The 25,342-nt window shown below is 36.2% G+C and overlaps 1 protein-coding gene across 3 annotated transcripts in view; it reads right to left on the bottom strand.

Annotated features, from left to right (window-relative positions):
• The window catches only part of LOC113238815, a 261,299-nt gene that overhangs the window by 188,733 nt on the left and 47,224 nt on the right, over positions 1–25,342 (bottom strand). For 2 of the 3 annotated variants that reach the window (XM_026475662.1, XM_026475660.1), the window contains exon 1: positions 21,049–21,508. The exons of the other annotated variant lie outside the window; for it this stretch is intronic. The gene's annotated coding sequence lies outside the window, so the exon portion shown is untranslated. Of the gene's footprint in view, positions 1–21,048; positions 21,509–25,342 lie in introns of those variants that run through there. 3 annotated transcript variants of the gene reach the window in all.

The following is a 25,342-nucleotide window of genomic DNA, read 5'->3' on the forward strand; positions in this document are numbered from 1 at the left end:
AATAATGTAATCAGATCTTCCTTCCAGTGTAAGTTAAAAATTCATGGACATAATAATAACAATTTTAACATCGGATACGAGGTTGTATTGCTGATAGAATACAAATTAATCGAATGATAACATTAGATTTTAACGCAACTAAACGGGACAGGATACTTTAAAGAGTTTTATAGAATAATGATTCACATAGTTAATATCATGAGGAACCAACCTTGTTGTGCTTCAAAAATTTATAAATAAATAATTTGTGTGAAGCGTAGTTACATATATACAAAGTATTTAAAATGCAAATTTGAACGCAATGTAAATGACGCACGGTACATTTTTCTTTGGCAGTCGTATGTTTGCGGTGTGATTCAACACGCTAACGATACACCCTAAAACCTAACTATTATACTAAAACACGAAAGACATTTTCCGCACCTCGGGCTTATAGAAACCGGACATAACTAAATGCATTCAAACAATTCCATTTCCTTTGAACAATCCCTCCGAGGTACAAACTCAATATTTCTTATCAGTTTAAAGTGTAATAAAATAGGTAGAATCCGGTTCATATAATTGGACCGAGGTGTGTTGTGAATAACGTTCGATAGAAGTGATAGGTATCAAAAAGTACATAGTTATATTCTTTTAAATATATGTAACACTAAAATCTAACCACTAAACTACTACAACTGCATAGTGGTGGAACGGACAAGACGGAGTCAATAAAACAGACCAAATAGAAGGAATTAAAAGTTTCATTTAAACAAAGTGATTACTTTTAAGCGCCATGTCACAATAAGTATTTTATGTGTATTTTTATTTTATAATATACAGGAAAAGTAAAAAAGATAACAACAGCTTAAATATTAGAAAGTAAAAGTAGGATTTTTAAATTATATGAATACATTTGGTCCCCGCGGCTAGGTGCCCAAGATGCTGGCAGCGTTCCTGCTTTGTATTCCTATGGTAATGCGTTGGGCAAGGTAACTAACTGCCCTTGCCCTTGGGTTTCCCAGACACTGTTTTAATTTTTTGGATAAAATTTTATAGGAAGAATTAAATATTTAAAAGAAATCCTCATAAATAATAGTTATTATATTTTTTCAATGACAAAATATAATTTATCATGTAATAAATTTGGGATACTTCCGATATCCTTCTCAGTTTATCTTATGCATGTATTAATTGTAATGATTTATTTAATATGATCACAATTTTATTATATTACTTTTATAATGACTAAGTGCCCTCATCACTTTGCTGTGCTGTCACATGTACATTTTAAGTCAATGTACTTAATATAAGTGTGACAATGCAATAAATGAATAAATAAATATTAATATTTAATCTATACTGGTTTGCTTCGCATATTCATCTAAATAATATGTTGATATGGAGAAACAGGCTATTGCTAAATAAACAACACTTAATAGTCACATAGGCAATGATATAAATAGTGCTAAAAAGGTACGTAAGTATCATAGTTCACCATTTTACCAAGTTGATCATGAATTAGACGGTGAACAACATGTCTCTTGTTAATATGGCCCATTACTCTAGAGCACTCTCTATAGCCTGAGATTTCTCGCTACAGATGCTTCTATATCCATGGTCATTAAACGCTACTGCAGGTAAATTACTGGTCTTCGTAGTCATGAGGTGAAACAGATGCGCAAATATCAATACTCATGATATAAAAATTCACAATGAAACACCTAGTTGTTGAAACAATATCGGAGTTTATGGCTGACGAAAAAGAAAAGCCAAACCAGATATTATATAGTATACTACAAATATTTAGAAGGCACCTACAAAAGTAAACAATAGATTGTTCGGAAATATATACCGGGAAAACAATATATCGATTACAGTTCAAATGAAATCAATCTCAGAGACAAGGAACAAGACGTGAAGAATGGTATGCGCACCATAAACGCAGGTTTCATCGGCGCCAAGAGCCATAAAACAGAATGTTCCTGCCATAAACAACCGGGACATAGGACTTTCTCTGACGCGTTCGTGACTTTACAAAATATCTTTTTCTTTTGTTAAACTAAACCTCCGATATGACGCGTTGGAAGTACAACACGTCGCATCTGAACAATCTTTCCGATAACTATACTATTCAAAGATGAATGATGTGTAAGGGCAATCCAACTTGCTCAAAGAAATGTCGATAAACACGTCAATCACATGCCTCTGTGCTGTCTCATAGTAAGTGGCCAGTCAAGACCACCCACAAATAAATGTCACTTCGCAGTGGCTGTAAATCGAAGGTGGCGCCAGACACAGCGGACAATAGATGATATCCCGATGACAAATTATCGGTAGAGAAATTTGACTTTCCGATATCCATAAGCCACTTATCTTATTGCGCGAAAACATATCCACTATTCTAAAGAAGTAAATAGTGTACGTACAGTCTTATAACTAAATTCAATACGCTATGCCAATAATCGTTGTAGCATAAATACCAAATATAATAATGTTGTAACAAGAGTCGGAGTCACTATAATTGGAGAGTAACTGTCAGCATATAAAAAACGGACCGTGACGGATTCAATACACTTAGAGTAATCGTTGAATGGGATCGATTCCACGGTGTCGTGAGAGCATTTGTAGCTGCGAGACTTACGCCACCACCACCGAGTAGCTAGTAGCCGGCCAGATAAGAAATGTAGGTTACCTACGCCGACGCCTGCGTTGTACCTACTTACCAAATGAAAAATAGGAAATAATATGCGTGCATACTAGTTTACCACTTTCCTAAATATCAAAGTACTGCGATACCAAAAGAGCTGTTAAGGAAGTAAAGTCATGATTTTGCATTGCTATTAAAAGTATCTCTGGTTGAATAATAAATCTGATAATAATAATTTAGTTACAACTTGTAATTATATACTTACTTACTCTAAATAAACAATTTCTGGGTTATTTAACACGAATCATAATCGCTAACAAGCGGGACACGAGGAAGAAAATTATAAACTGGTCATTAAAGTTATTAAAGAATCGTCTACTTCCTCCGACAGCCATCTAGCGGAGTCGCTTACAAGCCGGAAAACATCTAGATTCCCAAGGAATTACAAGTTTGAGAACTCTCCCTGGAAGTGTGTTTATTTACGTTGACTTGTTACGAGTACACGTGTCGGCTGTCTCGCAGTGAGTATACTCGTTAGACAAGTATCAACTAAGATTGGGAATAACTTAATCAGCGTATATCCTTTACAGACGCATTTACTTAAATTCCTAAAGATTTAACTCTAATGATATATTACACGACGTAAGTACAGTGCATTAGTTTACCAGAATAAAGCATAAGTAGCATGGAATATACTAAAAGTACAGTGAAAATTGCACTAGTTATTCATGACTCGGAACACGAGAACGAGTTAAAGTGCCAAAATAATAGACATGTGTATACAATATACATGTGGTATGTGGTATTTTAGTATAATTTTGTTGATTAAGTGAACTTCTTTTAAGTGAACTTTTGCTCACTTAAAAGTCACACGTGCAAAAAAATCAAAATTGCGTACTCCAAACAGTCAATAAAGTGAACATCTGTAAATCAACTATTCTTGGAAACCAATTTATATGAATACAATCTATTGTTTAATAAACTTACCATTCTGTGATCGAGCACCGTCCTGCTTCATCATTACGCCCTGATGACCATCTGTAAGCCTACAACTAGTCGATACCCATTTAATGAGTCCAAACACGATTGTTCTCTGTAGGTAGTTGAGGAGTTGGAAAGTCTGCAGTCATGCTGCATGGTTACAGCATACGATCAAGGTTACCCTAATATTGTAATGGCATCGAATTTACATGGTATATCAAATTTGAAGTCGATCGAACAATTGGAAGTAAAATAAATATTCATTTTAAGATTGCGATTCCTATATTAAATGGGAAAAGAGACGATGATACTTAAACAACTGAACAGATTTACATGAACCATCCCGATTAAATTAGCCTTCTAATAAATAAAAAACACTTTGAGATCAGTCCATCCCTTTGGGAGCTACCATGCCACAGTCAGATATACCAATACACAGAAAAAGGCTAATAACTCCCTTCTTTTTGCGTTGTGGGATAAAAGGGATACTTGCATTTGGCAGTCATTTTAATATTAATCCGACGAAATGAAGCGACCACACTGCATAGGTATTGTTTCATGTGAGAATGGAAGTCAAGGACGTGGCATGAAGAAATCGCAATCCTACGTTACATTACTAAGTAACCAAGTTGAATCATTTGTACAACTTCAACGTATTTTTCTGTAAAATAGAAATCATGCTTTCTGAAAGATATTATAAATACAGACTATTCAACCATTCTGGCAGATAGAAAGTAGAAAACTTATATTACAAATGTTAAAACTCATTTGGAAATAATCGGAAATAAATCAAATGGCAAGACGAAGACGGACAACGCCAATTCTGCGTGCCACTTAAGCTAATCTTCATAAATCTATATGATTGTGTCCATATTGTTTGGATTGCCTTAATTTTTATCTACATATATTGGTAGAAAGTGCCTTGAAGTGGGTCAGCGGCGCAGCTTTGGAAACATTTTAGGATATTGTAAGAATTCATCCATCATCATTAACATTCGCTAAGTTAAAGCTATCTTCCGCTAGTGGTAGTGTGGCCAAGTAGTTCAATCGATAGTGGGGAATTTGGCACGAACCGAGGTCGTTGCCATTTTTAGGCTTAGTTAGAATTACTAGTACCTTCAGTGCCTATTACGCGGAGTGATCTGTTTAATATCGAAAAATTATCGTTAACATTTTCTTATTCTCATAAAATACAATTATTCCCTATCATTTACTACAAGTGTCAGCTTTCACTAGGACCTGAAGCAAATACATTTCTGTGCTTATAATGAAAATTTAAATTGAATGAACCATGGTATTAGAGAAATGTATGTCGATGTGCTAATATATTTCTCATTATCTAAAAGGCTATCGTGCGTACATTAAACACAAGCCGAGACTGTTGAAAGTTGAGAGTTGATATCAATAACCTAATAGCAATACGGTACAATTTACGAGTGCCGTATTTTCCACACTTCGAATATACGTACGACTGCCCTTATGAAGGCGAATATAGAAGTTTCTTTAAATCAAATTATAAAATGTTGAAAACAGTCATAGCGTCGAAATTCAAAAATAAAACAACGCCATATCATCCGTTTTATTAAACTGAAGTCTTGCTTCAGCAGGGTCAAGAAAAGTATTTTATTGGTGAAGGGGTTTTGTCCAAGCAGGAACCGCTTGGACAACGCTCCCAATGCTTTTCTTTTTTCCACAAAGCAGCACTTGTCCCAAACTGAACGGTAAGGAAAGCCAACGCAAGCACGGGTACAGGAAAAGTCTCATAAAATCTCATAAAACTTCCTCATTATCGCAAATAACTATAGGCGGTGGATTGCCACTTTCCATCGGGTGGACAGTCTGACAGTGTACTGATAAAAAAGTAGGTACATTCATTGCAATGATTCAAAAAATTTGGTGACATTCGTTAACATGCTCTCACATCAGCAACCGGCGTTTTCCGTAGCGTATGTGGAAGCGAGTGGCCGTCAAAAGAAAATATTTAGTAACTAAGTCGCGGCTGACCGAAATCAAGTTGCCAATTTCACTTTCTTGCTTGGGGAAAATGGAACGAAGCCTAGTTGCTTTTATTGATTTCATACGTCAAGCTGCGATCTATTGCTCATATTGTTTCACTGTATAGTTAAGGTAACACAAAACTATAGATCAGGTAAGCTTCGCTCACCTTTGTCTAATCAAAACTTTAAATACGGAACCACATAACTTATTCTTCGACGATAATATTAATGCGTTTATATTGCACAAATAAAACAATCTCAATACAGAGTACTAAAAAAACCGACCCAAAAGTAAGTGGAATTACGTCTATTTGCTAAGTTTTATTGAAATATCCCCTAGTTTGCCATTATACAGAACTTGACACTGGAGATAATAAAAATAAGTTCTCACTACTCAAAGTATATTGAGAGAAAAACACCGTGAATTGGAGAAATAGCAAAATCAACCATTAAAGTAATTGCTCCTAAATTAAAGTTAGGCGCTATTTATAAAAACGTGTCTTCATGCGTGAACAGCCACCCTTCGAGGTGGATGCTTTTCTTTAAAATGAAATGGGACCACTATGGAAGTACCCCCTTTCCAACAAAAAAAGAATCATGAAAATCGGTTCAAAAATACCGGAGTTATAGCGTAATATATATACAAAAAAAAGAACATACAGACGAATTGAGAACCTCCTCCTTTTTTGAAGTCGGTTAACAAACGTCTCATCTAAGGCCAACTAATAATAGTGTACGTACCAGGTTTTCCCATGTAGTTTGCAATTGTCAAACCTTTATTTAAAATATTATTTTAAATTATAATCTCAGCAGCAAGAATGGCAGAAAAGTTAGGTAACGAAGTAAAAACGAAAGTCTTTTATGAAATTTAAAATAGCTACAGTAAGTTACGACGCCCCTTCAATATTGAATGGACGAAAGTAAAGTTCGGAAACTTGCTGATAGCATCATCGCAACACGCTCTACGGTTCGACAGATTTTGCTAGGCATAATAAGCATACTACACTCTGTTCCGATTTGGAGGGTAAGTCTTGAGTAGTGTTTGGACCTATTTAAAGTAGTATGCTCTGGTAATAAAGTTATGACGCACTGGTTATGATAAAGAAGTTAATAAACCGAACAGGATCATTTGCGTCATTTACCAATAGTCTCATCAAATTATGATAATCTGATTAAATTACTGTTCGTAATTAAACTATTCCATAACGAATTACAACAGCACAAGATCAGAAAAAAGAGTCGTTTACATGTGGCTCTCAGCAGCAATGTAACCAGCGCTTTATGCTTGGTAATATAACGAATGATGAGTCTCGTGCTGTGAACAATATCCTCGCAAAACTTAATAGAGCCGATTCACTTTCGCTCTCATAAATAACTTCGCTGATGGACACGACAGATTAGCTGAAAGAATGTGGGAAATTGATGGCCTACGCGAATATTCACGATCGCAAATTATTTATTCAGTAAACGTGCCCGCGATTTGACTCTCTCACATTTGACTTTCCCAGTCGCGACGCTTGGTCTTACTACAACTATATGCATGTAGGTAATACTATACTAGACGAGACAATTTTTGCCGAAAATGGTCATTGGACCATCAAAAGTTCGATCGAAATCGGCTTTTTGTCTATTAAGATACATTCATTACTTTTAATGTGAGAGTGGTTTTCATTACTTTCTTTACAGCGTAATAACGATTGCAGGCTGAGGATGAAGAAGCCACAAGCGACGTTGATGGAATATGTTGTAATAGATCGGTGCCTATTGTCCTTAGTAAAAGTATCTACGGGAAAGCCATATGTTGTATAATTAATTGTGAACTTAGCGACGTCTCCGCAACTTTGCCATGTTTACGAAAATGAATGTTTTGATGAAATTATTATGATCTCTGTCTATAACTGTATGCGGAATCGGTGCTAGTCCTTCACAAGGTTCTGTTGTTAATTTACGTACAATGTTTCACGACATGTAGATACTTAGAGGTAAACAGTATCACGTTGTTAAACTACTTACAAAATTAGTAAAATACTTAGAATGATTATGAGGTACTAATGACCACGTACTGCTCGGCGTCTGCATCTCTAGCGCACGCACGCAATGTTTGCACTTCTCTAGCCTCAGCGTTCCGGGAACACCCCTCACTTTACAAATAGTTCGTGATTCCTCGCAGCTCTCTATACGGTAATTGCGGCATGTGTAGCAAAGTGACGTTACAATTTTGGTAAATACTAAATTAGTTCAAAAAAACTGTGAAAAAAAACTTTGTGCTAGCCTTGTGTACCCTTCAAAACGAAACGAGACCACGTAATTACTGTTTTGCTGCAGAAATAGGTTGGTCGTAGAACAGACTATTCAGACCGGAATGCACAAACGTTACCATCCCATCAGTACCGAATCATTATTTTCACAAATAATGCTCATCCCACATTCGCCTACTCTGTTAATTTGTATGTGTTTTTAATCCTCCAGCATGCAATAAAATACTCGTAGGTATTGTTGCAATAGTGTTACAAAACACTTTACTTACTCCACCTAAGTGTTGTAGGTAGAAGTATAGGTATATATTGTACGCCCAAATTGCCGCTTACCTGAAATAGCAAATATATACATATATATATATATATATATATATATAAATATATATATATATATATACATATATATATATGGGGGGGGGGTGTATACATGTATATACTGTATGAATTTATTAAATATTCTTTATTGCAAGTAAAAATTACAATAACACGGAACAGTAATGTAAATATCACATAGTAAGTACTAATGCACAATAGGCGCCCTTATTGCTAAGTAGCAATTTCTTCCCTGGTACCTCAAACATTAAATAGAACAAGAGGTACTCTCTCAATATACCTACATATCACTACGAAATCGAAGAGATAAAGTAAAATGGAATGTTATACCTATCAGCGACATTCAATAGCAATTGCGGGATTTGAACAAACAGAAATTATAAATGTACTCACTGCAGTTTAATACTGTGAGCATTGCTGGTCGTGAATCTTTTAAACACATGTTACTATAACAAATTTATTAATTATGGTCATTACACCAATTAAGGACCAAGGCTATTTAAAGCAAATACACATTGTAAAATGATGACAACCGATAGATAAGTAAATAATCATTTCGGTGCCTGTCAACATTCATAGAAAATCCACACAATAAGAAGCGACATTCAGATAAAAATAACTTTCAAATGTTATGCTTGTTTTTCATTCTAAAACTTTCCTCGATGATGAAAGCACGTTTCCTTAACATTAGTGGAAGATGAGTACCGTTTGGCGCAATGACATCACTAGTATTCACATACGCTGTGCAAAGGAAGCCGCCATTCAAGCGTTCACCGCGCTTCAATACTTGTCAATCACCTGTTACGAGACACTGGCCTTATAGCGGCTGGATGTATCCACGGGCCAATCGGGTCTATTAACCCTGCTGAAAAGTACGACGATATTTTAGCTGCTCAGTAATTAATTTTAAAGCGAAAGCCTTGTTCGTACGTTTCGTACTGAACTGAATTAAAATTTTCATTAATTACTATTTGAAAAACAATTGCCTAATGTATCATATCGACTGTGAACTAGCAACCGGTACTATATCAATTTAGAAAATTTTAAGGATGAAGAAAATAAGTTTTTGCGTCATTTATATAGCATGTGGTGAGAAGCTAGTATAAGTTGAATGAAGTCGATTCTGACACCAAAATTAGCAAATTGGCTTCCCTTGCACAGCGTATGTGAATACTAGTGATGTCATTGCGCCAAACGGTACAAATTTATCCGAGATGGATTTTCTTGCAACGCTGCGGAATATGAAATAGTGTGAAATGGTATTAAAAAGTGAAATCTTTAAAAAATTGAGATAGTACCGGTTGCTAGTTCACAGTCGATATTAAGTTAACTTAAACCACTTAACTTAAAACTTAAGCCAACAGTTCACTTTACATTCCAGCATTTTAGCTATTGTACTATTCGATATTGTCTACGGTGAACTCTTCCAGCTTTATCTTATCTATGTTTATCGATGTCTGAGACAGTGGTGGCGGCTCGTACAGCTGTTAGAATTTTGAATGGGGGAACGAGCGGTGTACGATTTCCTCGGCCTCGAATGAAAAAAGCGGTGGTCATTGAAGCGAGACGGCACTATTTATGACCAATAGCCTAGGGTCAAGATAATCACGTTTCCACTCGAATGGGTTGTATACAAGATGTTTCTATAGCCATAAATCGGCGCGCGCTTGAAACACTTTTGACTACAATTAAAGTAATCACCACTGTCGACATTGACTCTAATAGCAATCGAACAAAACAAATGAATGGCATGAATGTGTTATCACGGTATGAACACAGCTAGCAACCATTATTGGTATAATAGAGAAAATGTGAAATGCAAACAAGTTTAATTTCATTATATCAGTAAATTAACTTTTACACTTTTAAAATTGTAATGAATTTGTAAAGCAGCGCAAAGAACATGCTTACGCTATTTATAATTATTTTTCTTTGCTTTGTAATGTAAATTTTGTTTTCTTGTGTGCTTGTGTAGTGGAATAAGCTAGACCGAATGGTTTGATAAAGAAGTAATTAAAAATTGCATCAACCGCAATGTTTTTTTATTAGCCCTATTTTGCTTGGCATGAACTTATAATATTAATATTTTACGTACAAATATAAGTATAGATATAATTATGCAGATTATGTAATCTTTATAGCTTACAAATTCTTCAATTTCAAAGAAGTTGTTACCTTAGTATTGTATGGTATGCTGCATTAATATCAAATCATACAATGCTACACTACTAAGTACGAGTCTTTAAAGGCGGAGTCATTTATTCTTCCTGGAATCATATCGAGATCTGTCGAGTAAAGTTGCGACTCTTAGCAGTTGATCCACGAGGTGGATGAATAACATGACTATCGTGTGCTGTCTTAAATTGGCTGCACCGTTTCCGATTCCGTCGGAGTAATTCATGTTGCATACAAAATGATTTCTCTTTTATAAATCACAAGCTCTTCGTCCACATAATAAAATCATTACACGATACTTCTAGTTTCCCCTATTTCCCGTAAGATTTTCCCATACTTTCCCGAACTGGTTTGAACCGGTTCAACGATTGATCATACTAAGCAAGCTAGATAAGTGATTAAAGACATAACGAGTTGGTATGCCACCGATGTTAAATCGATATAACGATAGTTTAATTGAAATGTTTCTATATGTACGTACTATCGATTCATTTCTTTGTGTAATCACAATGGATTTTTTAAATGCTTTTTAAGGTGGTTGTTTTTTTTTATCGTTAGACCTGAAATATGGAAAGCATATTATAGAACTGTAATTGTAATTGCCGACTTCTTTAAAACTTACTTGTCAATTCCTTCATTTTGGGTAAGCACCTACAGCAAGTTGTAGGTTCGATGACCTAATTTATGACTCGATCATATGCACAAAATACACATAGGACTTTTCGCCAAAATAAACGTAGATACAAAATAACATTTCCTGGCAAAGTGTTACACCTTTTATTGAAGACCTGACCACCAGCGTAAACGATAAGTTTTACGCTAAAGAAATGTAGTGTATGTCTAAAAGTAGACTAGGGGCAATGCTCCAAGTGTCTATAAAAGGCGGACAGGTACTATAACAGAGGTTAATTACAGATTTCACACAGCACCAGTGTAAATACTGTGTTAACAGTGACATCACTGTGGTGACACATTTACCGGTGCCCATGTTTGGTCACGACTTCACGTTGAAGGTAAAATGCTGGAGTACCGCTCCTTGCAATGAGCATACGAATAATTATAAAACGGACTGTTAACTTTCCGTGTAATCGTTTTTATCTTTGCAAACGGAGAACATTCGAGATTCTGGTATCTTATGAGACTGTGGAATCTTTTTGCTCTCGTATGCACACAATTAACTGCCTCCGTGGCCGAACGGTTACCATGTTTGTCTGCCAACAGTGTTCCGAATTCGATTTCCGGGCCGGGACAAATATTTTGTGCGTTTGGGTGTAATTTGATGTTGTCTACGTGTGTCCATGGCACCCGCGATACAGGGTTTCCGTAGTGCAGGGCTATCAGTGTGTGCGTGCGCGTTTAACTTGATGTTTCTAACCACACATTCTGTGGTGTCTTATTCTTTGGTATGGTAGTCGTATTCGTAATTAAAAGTCAATTTGGTGTCAGTGTACAAAAACAAAATTGTAAAGAATCGTTATGCCGCGAGTTGACCAACCTTCAAAACGTCATGTCACATTTTCTTTGAACTTTAGCAAAAAAAACTATGTTTCAAAATGTAATAATAAAAATATAATATTACCAAAATGTGACACGTGAACAAGTGTTAAGTTACGAGTAAGATACGGTCGACCCACACCCGAAGCGTCCGTACATTCACACAGGTAACATTTGTGCGGAATATAATAAAACGCTTTGAGACTCGAAGTGCATTTGCGGTTGCACCAATGCGCAATGCAATGTTGGTAAAATAATTGCGTGCACGCAAAAACAAAGAGCCTCCCAGTAGCATTAATCATAATGTCATTTGCTAATATATAGAATTACATAACATAAGAGGTTCCTCAATTATCTCCCGTCAGGAAAGCTTACAAGACCTGTAATTGGCTGTCACATTTTCCAATTATTAGTATAATTTAAAATTCTATTTCACATAACACCTGTTTGATATATTTCAAGTAAGTAACTTTGTTTATTGACGTATTTTCAGTATGGCTACGACAAGCAAAGGAGTGGGTGAAATGGCGCAAATTGAGAATAGGACTGCAATATCATAGACAAACTACGTCTAAGATACTTTTAATATAAGTATTAATTAACACACGTGTTTTTTTTTAATATACGTAAGTAACAATAACGTGCTTTTACAAACTTTCCATGACACCCTTCTGGACTACTCGTACATTGAAAAAAGCCATTTCCAATTTCCGTTCCAACTATTCTTAACTTTCTGCCAAATTTGAATGTTCAAAATCAGCTGCGGTAGAAAGACGGACCGAAAACGATCTTGTATGTACGTAGGTTGATCTTGTAGGTGCGTTTACTTTATTCAATTTTAGTTTTGGTTTACTCTAAATATAGAAAAAAAATACACACATTTTTTTGTTACGAGTTGCTATTACTATAGCATGATAAAGTCGTAAGTAAATTCTTGCGCGTGCGGCTCGCCACTAATTACCGAGAACCGGGTAATTACGTGCAAAGCAAATTACTACAGCGCATCACAATGGTGCCCGTATAAATCAAGAAAGAAAGTGAAGTCGACCTCTGATTCTAACCTGCAGGTCATTACTTCGCCATGGCCATTATTAAAACACAATTCTTATAATAGTTAATCAAAAGCTTAATCGCTATAGTATAAGATTTAATTATAATAAATTGATTAGAATTTGGTAAGATTCATCAATTCTAAGACACGGTTGGTAGCCGAAATCAACACAAATTTCGTATGCTTATTATGTACTTGTAAACTGCAAACAGTATGTATGCAAGTAGAACAAAAAATCTGAAGGCAGAAAATCTTCTAGAGTTCCTCAGAAAGATATTCCGTGTGTTGTCCTAGATTATTTGGAAAACAGCTTTTAGACCTTGTAAGCCGTATACATATACGGTACATTAGAATAATGCGAATACAATAGAATAACATAAAGTGAGCGAAGAAGTTTGTCTGTTTGTCTGACATAAATTCCATTAACATACTTTTATCTTTGTTTAGACCGATCCAGGAGCTAATACGTTATAAAGAAAGGTCTCACATTGATTAATTAATTAAGTTGAATATTAGTTTAATTACTGGATAATTAGAACTTCATTACCGCCGAAAGCACTACTAGAAATTTGATTACAAATTACAAATGTAACTAAACTCTGTACTAATTTGTGATCACTAGATATCGGGCTAGACTAATTGTTGGAAACTATAATTAATAACACTTCAAAAGTCAGAATGCAATAAGGTACATTTACTAATCCCAATTCGCGTCTGTCTAACCAAGTATTTACAATGCTGTTAATGTTATATTGTAGACAAATTTTGAGATAGTATAAAGAAGGTTTTTCTTTTATTTTCACTTAAATGTTTTAGCTAGGCTTTGTTTTAGCATCTCTACACTTTAGGTTTTTCGATATTATCTTCGTAATAATATACTATCCACAATTATTGTACTGTTTTAAATGTTTTCCAGTGCACGGTACCACATAGTGAAGAAGTTCTTTCGGTAGGTATTGATCAAGATTTTTCACATTGACAGCGATTATTTAGGTGTCAGCAGAAATCAGCGCTGCAAACTTATAAAGCTGAGGTCCGAAGCAGCATGGAGTACTGTTCGCACCTTTGGGACGGCTCTGCCAAGTACTTGCTCGATGCCCTAGATGGACTGCAGCGCTACGCCTTCCGTGTTGTCAACGATCCTCATGTAACTGAGCATGCGGAGTCGTTACAGCTTCGCAGAGATATAGCGTCTCTTAGCGTATTCTATCGCCTGTACCACGGTGAGTGCTCTGAAGAGTTATTCAACCTTATCCCTTCCTCTCCTTTCCATCAGCGGACCACCCGTGCCGGACTGCGTTGCCACAGTTGGACGGTCAGTTCAATACCGTCCCGCACTAAAAAGTTTAGCAATTCGTTTTTATGCCGAACCATCAAATTGTGGAACCAACTCCCAGCGCATGTATTCCCTCTCCTCTATAACATCGGGTCCTTCAAACGTAGTGTGAAGAAGCATTTGGCCAGACCGGCAAAATGATAGTGACGGAGTGAAGATATTTGTGTTTTCCATCCGTTACTCTCATCTCTGGACTGTATTCGCACTTTCCAACAGGCGCGGTGCAGTCATTTTGCCGAGTCACAATTAAAAAAAAAAAAGAAAAAAGTTGCCAGTTTTGTGTTGAGCCGAAACCTTTTCAGTACATCATTTGTTGTAACTTTCCTTTTCTTGTTATTGGTAATGCTGTGATGTAATGTGCTGAATAAATGCTTTATTTATCTACCTATCTATCCATCATTCAGCTTACCTCTTTAATTTTCAACATGACACCATCTATTATTATTCAAGCCGGTAGCCTCTTGCAAACCTGAAGGATATCCGGTCTACTTTTAAGGAAAGCCTTAACACCCAATATTTTACTTCACAATTTAAAACAAAATTATGCACAACCATAATACGGATCGCACATTTAGTGAACATATTAAGTAAAAATACTTACAAACACACACGTACGTGCATAATATGTACAGTTAACGGCAAATCAAGCTATACACTTTTGTTAGAAATATTGCCTCCAGGGCAACGGTTCAAGATCTGTCAATTTATTAGTTTGATATGCTGCCCTCTATACATACACAGTCTTATGTATAGGTAATGAAACAAAAAATAATTGACCGAATAAATGCACTTACACAAAAACAGTTGGGCTATCTGCATGAATCAAAATTGCATATTGGTAGAGCGTAATGCAAAGCATTTGTGCACACCGGAAAAGGGCGCGACTGTTAAACTTTTGGCGAATGGCGAGACGCAACGCATTCGCATCGTTGATTTCAATATGAACGGACGTGCGTGCCCTGACTTACCAATGGGCTGCACGCTACAATAAAAATTTGGAATACGTAGTCGCTTATAACGCTCAGAAATGGGATAACAGAGTAGTCTACACCACAGATAATAATAACGCACACACTCAACATAACCCCGCACTAGGGAAAGCCTGTGTCGCGAGAGCCATGGACACACTCATAGACAACCACAAATTACACCCAAATTCACGAGAGAAATAAATGTAGGCCTTACAAATATTTATCCCGGCCCGGTAATCGAACCTGAGACCTCTGCGTGGCAGTCCGGTATGGTAACCGTTCGACCACGGAGGCAGTTAAATTAATACATTCATATTCAGATCTATTAAGGAGGATAAGACTGAAACAATCAGGAGAAAAAAACTAAATATAATTGCTAAATCGAAATAAATTTTATCATAAGTTAACAAGCATGTGAAACAGATTTTTCTTCAAAAATTGAGGAATTGAAAATAGCTTTTGTGGCGAAGTATCCTACATTGTACTGTTTGGGTTTAATTAAGCAATTAGTATGAATATCACCAGTCACGCTCGAAGGTATTTGTAAGATTACGTGTAAGAAGTTGATCATACTGCGTGATATCGAATGTTTTTCTACTGTATTACCGTTTGATGATAATAATGAATATTACAATGTAAATATTGAACATTACATCAATGAAACAATAGAGGGAAATATCCCTCTATTATATATATCCCTTTGAGACATACATATATAATAATATATGTCTCAAAGGGAAGAGTGGAGTCTTCGATGCCGACAATGAATACAAATATATTAATTATTACTTTTGATATTTCTACAACTATATTTTCCATGATGGCTTAAGGCTGACAATGGTGCCTCACGGAGACATCGACACTTCTATTTTAATACACTCCAGGTTAGTACCCATTAAATTCAGTTTTGAATGATCTGGAGAAATGTGTAATAAAAGAGAAGCAGTTATCGATAGGTATCGAATACACATGACTCATATAATTACATTAATCAGAGATGCACGCAGCGGGGCGGATTGGCCCGGGATACCGAGACGTGACCCGCCGGGATAAAAATTACACGCCTAAAGGAGTTCTCAGCCTGAATACGATACCGCTACGGCTGCGGAGTAGTTCCTGGGAAATAGATACTTACCCAGTACTATGACCTAGCCGTAGGTAATATTTTAAGCTAAGGAACATTGACCTACCTAAGGAAGGTCCGGCTCATCTTCTGATTACAGAATCTATATAAAAAAAGAAACGGACTCTTAAAAGAGTTGTTAAGATTTGTTATGGTAAGTTGTTGTATATTAAGTAATAAATGAAATAAACAAGAACGAAACTCATTAAAACTGCAATACGGGAACTTGTTAAAAATAGAAAATAAGAAATGTAGTTCTGCAACACAACTGCTTTAGCAGTAGGAGTGCAGTCGGAAAGCAGTTTGTATGCAGTCACGCTGGTTGCATGCTTTGTTTGTGTCGAAATATAGCTAATGTAACTACGTCCTAAGGAATCTTTAACCACCGCGCCGTTCGTATTTCTTATTATAACTAGGTAAGTAATAGATCGTTACGAATGACGTAACGTTATATTACGATGGACGAACTTATCTGTATTGCGGCGCCAGTAACTAAGGCAATTGCTAGTTTATTAGATATTTTTCAACGTGGTATTGATATGTCTTATGTTAAGGCGATAATAATAGTATCGTAGTTGTGTATTTCGAAGTAAACGCGGAGGTGCCCTAAATTCATTGGACGATATTTTAACATTTGCCTTTTAGAAATACAAATATTCTCTTTCTCTCTCTCTCTCTCTGTCTCTCTGTCTCTCTCTCTCTCTGTCTCTCTCTCTCTCTCTCTGTCTCTCTGTCTCTCTCTCTCTATTCCTCCCTCTTTCTCTCTCTCTCTCTCTCTCTCTCTATTCCTCCCTCTTTCTCTCTCTCTCTCTCTCTCTCTCTATTCCTCCCTCTTTCTCTCTCTCTCTCTCTCTTTCTCTCTTCATAATGCATACATCTCATATTGCAAAATAAGATTATAGTCCTCCAACGTACTTATTACGGAACACAGGGTAAAAATATCATTATCATAAGAGATATTTATGTAAATTTATGTCTATTCTTGGTAGCAGTAGAGCTGAGCTCCTAGTGAAAGAGTTCGTCCAGTAAAGTACTGCCACCTTATCAATTTCTGCCGCCAAGAAAATAATGTGTGCATTATTGCGTTCCGGTTTTCAGGGGTAAGGGTGTTGTTGAAATTACAGGAACATGGGACTTGTCAACTTTTGTCTTAGGGTGATCTGATGGCCGCAGTGGCAGTGCCCCTGTAATCTTTGCGATTTGAAGCTCTAAGTGACACTGAAACTTATGGACAGCTGTTTACCACGTAAGCACGAACTCTTCGTTGCAAGATTTGGGATCATAAAAAAAAATCTCTAATAAATATCGAAAGAAACTGACTTATCCGTAGATGAACGCAGTAAAAATGTGAAAATTTTGCGTAACTTGGTGTTTTTTTATAATAAAAAACATATTGATTATGCTGAAATAATAAATCTTTCAGCATAATCAATATTTATAGTCCAGATCGATTATTTTACCTGTAAACTGAGTTGTACCAGTTGGGCTATCACAACAGCGCGCGACTAGCGCAAGAGCGACATAAAGCGCGAGATCTCGCATTGTTATTCTCGCATAGAGATCTGGCGTTTTGTGTCGTTCTCGCGCAAGTCGCGCCTTGTCGTACTAGCCCCACTTATGTGTTGAATAATGATAGTAATGGTAGTTTAATTAATGTTTTTTACAGGCAAGGTACGGTTAGTTTCTTTTTTGCCACATTACATAAAAAATCGATCTACTGTACCTTTGCTGTGAGACAAAGGCAATCTGGATCAGAACTATGTACAGGTTTTCGTTATTATTACAACAGTACTGCGGTAGCAGACAATGCTGTCTCGCTCTAATGCGTTTTTTCTACGAAGTTTTATGATTTCCGTGCAACCGACACTGTTTTGCTTAGAAACAATTAATTCACAAATGTAAATAAAATTATAGCCGCGTGAAGATGATACGTGTTTGTTAAGTTAATCACCATATTAGGGTTTATTTCGCAATATATTAATAATTTATACAACTATAATGAGCAGTAAATAAAAATAAGGAAATTAACAAGCAATGAAACAAATGTTGGCCTTGAAATATACGCCAGGACGTCTTAATTAATAGGTTTCATACATATTCTGATTTTCAATTTAAATACTAAATTTCTATACCTAATGGTTATTTTTTAAGCAAGATATTTTATTTAGCTCCTAAGAACAATTGAATGTCATCTACAATTATTACTGAGCACGTTTGGAACAAAAAAAATCGTATTTAATATAGTCTTGAATTTATTCTAAGCAACGGGGATTTTTATAGTTTCTAAGCAAATTCAAGGTGAAACGTCCAAGAAACTAAATCAATATAAATTATATTTTGGAACTCAGATAAAAGCGCCATGATTATTGTTGCCAACAGTAATCAATTTCGGAACGATCGAAATACTATATTATGTATTCTGTCTTTAATTTGGTATGAATACATTTTGTATCACCCGCAACTTAAATATATAATAATTAAAACAGAACATTTATTTATTTTCGATCGTGATGTACCCAAGTTATATTGCAAAAAAATTAATGTTTACTACTATAGTATTTACAACATTACTTACATCGTATAGTCGATGCAAGTAACATTTCTTACATTACATACTTTATCTTGAGAAAGTTAGAAACTGCTGAGAATTAATAAAAGCAGTCTCCAACAGCATAAACGGTTTTACGTTCGGCCCCAAATATGGAAGTGGGAACGGGAGGAAATTATCGACACGGAGATAGCGCAATATCAAGGGCAGTCGATAATTTACGTCGATGAGTCGCGGCCGAATCAAAGCGATCGTGATCGAGGCACTAACTGAGGAAATACACGTAATAGACTTCGGTGCCGATGGCCCGCCAATCTCAGATTTATTCCCAGCGGCCTCAATAACATTTACCCATTGCATGCAGCCCTTGATAACATTTTCTGTTGCGGGTATAATTTCCATTCGGTATAAGAAAAATAATATAATAGTATGTACCATGAAGTTTCTGTAGTGTTAAACAAGTGTGTCGATTCCTGTAACACTCAATAATTAGAGTAATTGTAAACAGTAGAGCGTACACAGTGAAGCAATTTAAATAGGAAGACGAGCTTCATCATTAGAAACTCGAAGCAGTTAAAACTCGTCGATAGATCCTACAAGCAAAGCTCACGATTCTCAATATTTTGCAGCACTCGTGACGAAGAGGTCAGAGAGTGAACACAAATAGCAACCGATGTGACTCTTTAAACCCAGAATTTCAATGTATGCCTAGGTCAAACTCTCTAGGGCATTGCTTATCCTAGACATTGAAAGCACAAACAAAACTGTTTACAGTCTGATAATTTTAAACAAAAGACTATATTTTGTAGTAAAACATTTTCTAGATAAGAAGTGAAAAGGCGACGCGCAATGAAAGTTTGGGTTAAAAGTCAATCTTAAATGCACGTGCATAATGGACGAAGGCACATTGATGAGGTCATTGTTTCTTTGTAATTTTTTTGCGGTAAATAAAACTACAATATCTTGATCTTGCAAACGTACTTTAACGACACGGAGGCATATCGTTGTTTGTACCCATACTTCCGTCAATACAGGAAATCGCAGTTTTTCAACGCTGTATCTAAGTCAGTCACAAATAAGTTTGTCAGATTGCTGTGTTTGGTCTTGACATAAAATTTTTAAGCAGCTTACTATAATTTAGAATACAATTTTAATAGGTTTAAAAATTACAGCTATGTGTATATAAATCATACATTTTCATAATGAAAATTTATTAATATGGAAATTGTTCAAACGAACTTTGTTGGACCTGATATGTATATATCAATACAACATTGGGCTGACAGATAGATACGAAAAACCAGTGGAAGAGGTTTCCAAGGTCTATGGTGTACGCATTATGTAGCAGAGTAAAAAATTCTAGATTTAAAAGTGAACGGAATTCTCAAGTTCCAGTTTGTTTCGCTTACAATGGAGGTCCCACTTGTTCGCGTTGATTCGCAATTAATAATCGTCTTGACCCACTATCGTGCGCTGAAATTGTCGAATCATTCTACCATTCGTATATTAATTAATTCCAAATCTGAGGTAAGCTTTTACAACCTCCGGTTTCTGCATGATGGATGTGCGTATCCGTTTGCCAATAAAGTTATTAATGTCACTTTCTTCTAGCTATATTTCAATGTCACTGTCAAAATTGTTTATACTATAAAATGTACACAATGTAATAATCGTCTTTTAGCAAACTTTGATGAATTAATTTTATTAACGACCGCATTTCGAGATGAGAGGAAGAAGCGGGCAGCGATATTTGAGAATGGTTAACCATTACTTAGCTACATCATTAATTCATTATTGGCTATTGAAAACGTACAGAGCGCGATGATAGTGGTTTACAACTTGCCGGGAGTCAGGAAAGTTAGATATAATGTGAAATTTGACTAAAAACATGTTTAGAAAACTTACATCAAAATATGTGTTGATCTTAAGTGTCACATAAGAAAACGCCTCAAAGTCTTGTAAGAAGCTTTTGACTACCCAGTTGCGTCACGTGATATTATGCTTTAACTATTATTCAAAAGTCTAAGCAATGGTCTAAGTTGACTACTATAAGTAACCAATGCATAAACAGGCTTGAACAGCATTTTCATCGGATTCAACAGAAGGCTTACGAATCTGGTAACACAGTCATTGAACCAAAGAATTTACCTACCATAAATCAAGCTCTGGGCAGGGGGAAAGCAATGCGTATCAATACTCCGGTAGTCACATGAACTCGCTCACAAAACCACTTTTTGTCTTGCGTTCAGTGAAACGTATCGTCTAGAATCAAACAGCAAAATTAGCACTTTCCACTAAATATATGCTCCAATTTCACTGCACTGATAGAGCACTAATTCTGCTGACTCCATAGCACTGAAGGCTAACACATGTTTCTTCACAGTTATCTATTAAACTCAAACGTAACTGAGTTAAGCAATCGAGCGTTCGAATGGCAATGCGAAATTTAGGCGTTAGTAGCGTTCGCCGTTTAAAGGCGGCAGTTAAACCGACATTACCGGTCGAAAACGTTCCAAATTCGTATCGGAAAGTCGGCAGCGATTTGTGGCAGTATGGAGTTGAGTACACGAGTGAGCTGCGCGGGCAGCGCGAGCAAACTGAGGTGCCTCCGTGCGCAACCACGCAACGCATCTAACCGACCAGAATGGACTTCAAACTTTTACCCAACCGAGTTAAAATCGCCATCAGTGAGCATTGACTCCTCAGTCCTGGCTCCATTCTGAAATTGGGAGGTTTACAAAGTTGCAAATAAGCATGCAGTCACATACACGGACAAGTCACCTGGGCAAGGCTTTCAAAAATGACATTCACATGCATGAAATGATTACATTGGGTGGAAGGATTGTAGGTGTAATAACAACATATCTCCCTGTACTATATACAGATGTTAAAAGAATTTGATGTAATGTGGATGCCGTTCAACTGCGTTGGAAGCAAAAAGACGATTGAATTTGTCCAAGGTGAAATTGATAACCATAGATAGAGCTGGATTAAATGTAATCGTAAGCTGCCTCAAAATATAAATGTTTATGAGATATAGTACCAAATTTAACTTAATATTAATGAAAGTTGTGATGCGTATCCAAAACCAGTTCTACTTAAAAATTAGCATTTTCCAGTGTCAATAGTTATAATGTTGGAAAAAAATACAAACTGATCCGGTTGAGTGACTAAGCGTAACTTAATAATTTTTCTTTTTTTAACCTTAGAATTATGTATGTATGTATATGTTACCGGCAATGTATGTGATTCGGTATTCTATAGAATACTGAAAGCAGTCAATCAATGTGTGAAATAAACTATATTATAAACTTGGTATTCTATACAATGTAGAACGTGAGTTAGGCAACGTCCAGGGCTCGAGGGATTTGTTAAATGTAGGTGCCCAAAGCAATGTTATAATAAGAACCTTATCAAGCACAAGTGCTTGCAAGGTTCTTATTATAACTTTTAAGGTAACTAGGTAAGTAGATAATTAAAAGAATTGATTATTAATTTTATCAAATCATATTTGTTTCAAATGACAAAAATATTTGGAAATTATTTTTTAGTTCTTATCGTAACATATATAAAGTAGAATTTAAAACTTTTAAATGTCAAGTTTGACGTACTTTTGACCCTGTAGTAGAAAAAATAAAAAATGTGTAATTCCTACAGAATTCTGCATCCATCTCTTCTTCATCAGAAACCCCGTATCCTTAACAGTCCTACAAGAACTGGGTTTTATGCCGTAACCAAACCATGAAAATTCACGTTACTTGTTAGCCATTCATTGAAGCTATTTTACAACACATATGTCCTTTTTGCAATTTTCTTCCCTTTAATGAATTACAATCGAATCTAGTTTTACTTAAGATCGGATCATTGAGACGTTGGTTCTTGGCACAGGCACAGGCACAGGCACAGGCACAGGCACAGGCACAGACACAGACCCAGACCCAGACCCAGACACAGACACAGACACAGACACAGACAGACACAGACAGACACAGACACAGACACAGACACAGACACAGACAGACACAGACACGCACGCGCACGCGCACGCGCACGCACACGCACACGCACACGCACACGCACACGCACACATCATATTACACACTACAGTCAAATTAAAATAATAATTGTAGAGGAAGATGTATCGATGTATAAACAGTATACACTTTTTGGCATTTATTTAAAAGTATCGATATTTTATCGATACGTTTTATGAAGTGTTGTTCAAAAATTACGGTCAAAGGAAATCGTAAAAAAACCGTGAGGCGCCTGTATTTAGGCCGCTAATGTAATTAGGATTACATTTTTGTATGAAAAATGAATACGCGTCAACATGAGAACATCGTTAATTACTAATGGTGACTCGCTTGAATGAGTAATTCCATTAAAGTCATTGATAATATTAGGGGTTAAAGTATGAAATTGCCGTTTTATTGCAATAGGTTCTTTGAATTTTCATAGAATCTTCATGGTTTGAGGTTTTCGAATGAAACTTTTTTCAAATGGTTTCTGTGATTTTTTTTTTTTAAATTTGAAACATTTGAATATCGACTTTCAATTGTTTTTGTTATTCAATTTTGACAAGAAAGATGGATACTGCGAAAATTCGAGTGATTTTTGAATACGACTTCCGACGCGGAACTAACGCGGCAGAAACAGCCCGCAATATCAATGCTGCGTTTGGAGAGGGGTCTACTAATGAACGCACCGTGCGATTTTGACTTAAACGCTTTCGTGATGGAAATTTCGACTTAAAGAACGAGTCACGAGGAAGACCGCCCACACAGGTGAATAACGATGAATTAAGAGAGATAGTGGAAGCCGATCCTAGTCAAACTACCCAGGAATTAGCGGCATGGTTTAACGTTACCTTACCCACAATATTGACTCACTTGCGTCAAATCAATAAAATAAAAAAATACGAAAAATGGGTGCCTCATGATTTGACTGATCTGCAGAAAGAAACGCGTGTTGAAACTTGTGCTGCCTTGTTGAACCGGTACAGAAATGAAGGAATATTGGATCGAATTGTAACATGTGATGAAAAGTGGATTCTTTATGATAACCGGAAAAGAAAAATGCAATGGCTGACCCCAGGTCAAATGCCACAACAGTGTCCTAAAGCAAAACTTACCAATAAAAAAGTAATGGTAACTGTTTGGTGGTCTCAGCATGGTGTTATTCACTATAGTTTTCTCCGATCTGGTCAAGCAATAACGGCAGATGTCTATTGTGCCGAACTCCGAACCATGTTGACAAAACTAGCAGTAAAACAGCCCCGACTCATGAATCGATCTTCACCATTATTGCTCCACGACAACGCGAGACCTCACACAGCACGAGAAACCATTTTGACCCTTCAGGAACTGCAGTTAGAAACCATTCGTCATCCTCCGTATTCACCAGACCTTGCTCCAACGGACTACCATTTTTTTCGTGATTTGGACAATTATCTACGTGACAAGAAGTTTTCTTCCCAGGAGGCAGTACAAAATGCTTTCACACAGTTTGTGCAGTCTAGATCGTCGGAGTTCTATCGCAAAGGCATTAATATACTTCCCATTAGATGGCAGCAATGTATAGATAATAATGGCAACTATTTTGATTAAATAAATTTGTTAAAAATTTAAAAAATAAACAATTTAGATTTTCAGTACAAATCGGCAATTTCATACTTTAACCCCTATTATTAAATTTCAGCTGTTCCTAAGTAAAAATCTACTCCGATCCTCCTATCTGTAAAGCGATGATTGGATGGACAATAAGTGTTACAATAAGTGTTAGTAAATTACAGCTCACGTCTCGTACGCCGACGGACTAGAAATGTAAAAGAACATCGACGCATCTATCTCACCGTGCTAAACTGTTTATGACATGTAAGAATTACTTCGGAACATACTCTACGTGCTTTTACGAGTACAGTGTATTATAACGCTTTATATTAACGAATGGCTTAATGATTTATGTAAATATAAACAACGCATTCAATAACAATAATATGTAACCAAGACTTTTCATAATGTAATTCATTTCTCTGTATAATTAACAAGATATACAGTAATAAAGAATCGATTGCATTATGATAATTGTCAGATATATCGCACACTGAGAATAATGTGACACAATGCAATTTTTTTTTTGAGTAATGAGCAATTAAAGTTCTGAAAGTTGTCATTGCAATTTCTTACTCAACGTAGATTTTTGAAAGCGATTTTCAGCTAAAATAAACAGATCTGGCTCAGCAATCCTGTACTATATTAGACTAAATGCAAAACCAGGCAAAACGACACTATCCAAAATAATTACGATACCCTTCACGGAGTTACTGCTAAATTGTTTCACAAATCAGCTACCTGAAAAAAATGTCAGTATCGCGCTGTTGCCTAGGCCCCGTTCCCCTTATACAGCATAACGTCATTAGGGGAGCGTGGGGGAATGGGAGCCTACTA

The sequence above is a fragment of the Hyposmocoma kahamanoa genome, unplaced genomic scaffold (genome assembly GCF_003589595.1).
Source record: "Hyposmocoma kahamanoa isolate Upper Pololo Valley unplaced genomic scaffold, ASM358959v1 98263, whole genome shotgun sequence".
Lineage (NCBI taxonomy): Eukaryota > Metazoa > Arthropoda > Insecta > Lepidoptera > Cosmopterigidae > Hyposmocoma > Hyposmocoma kahamanoa.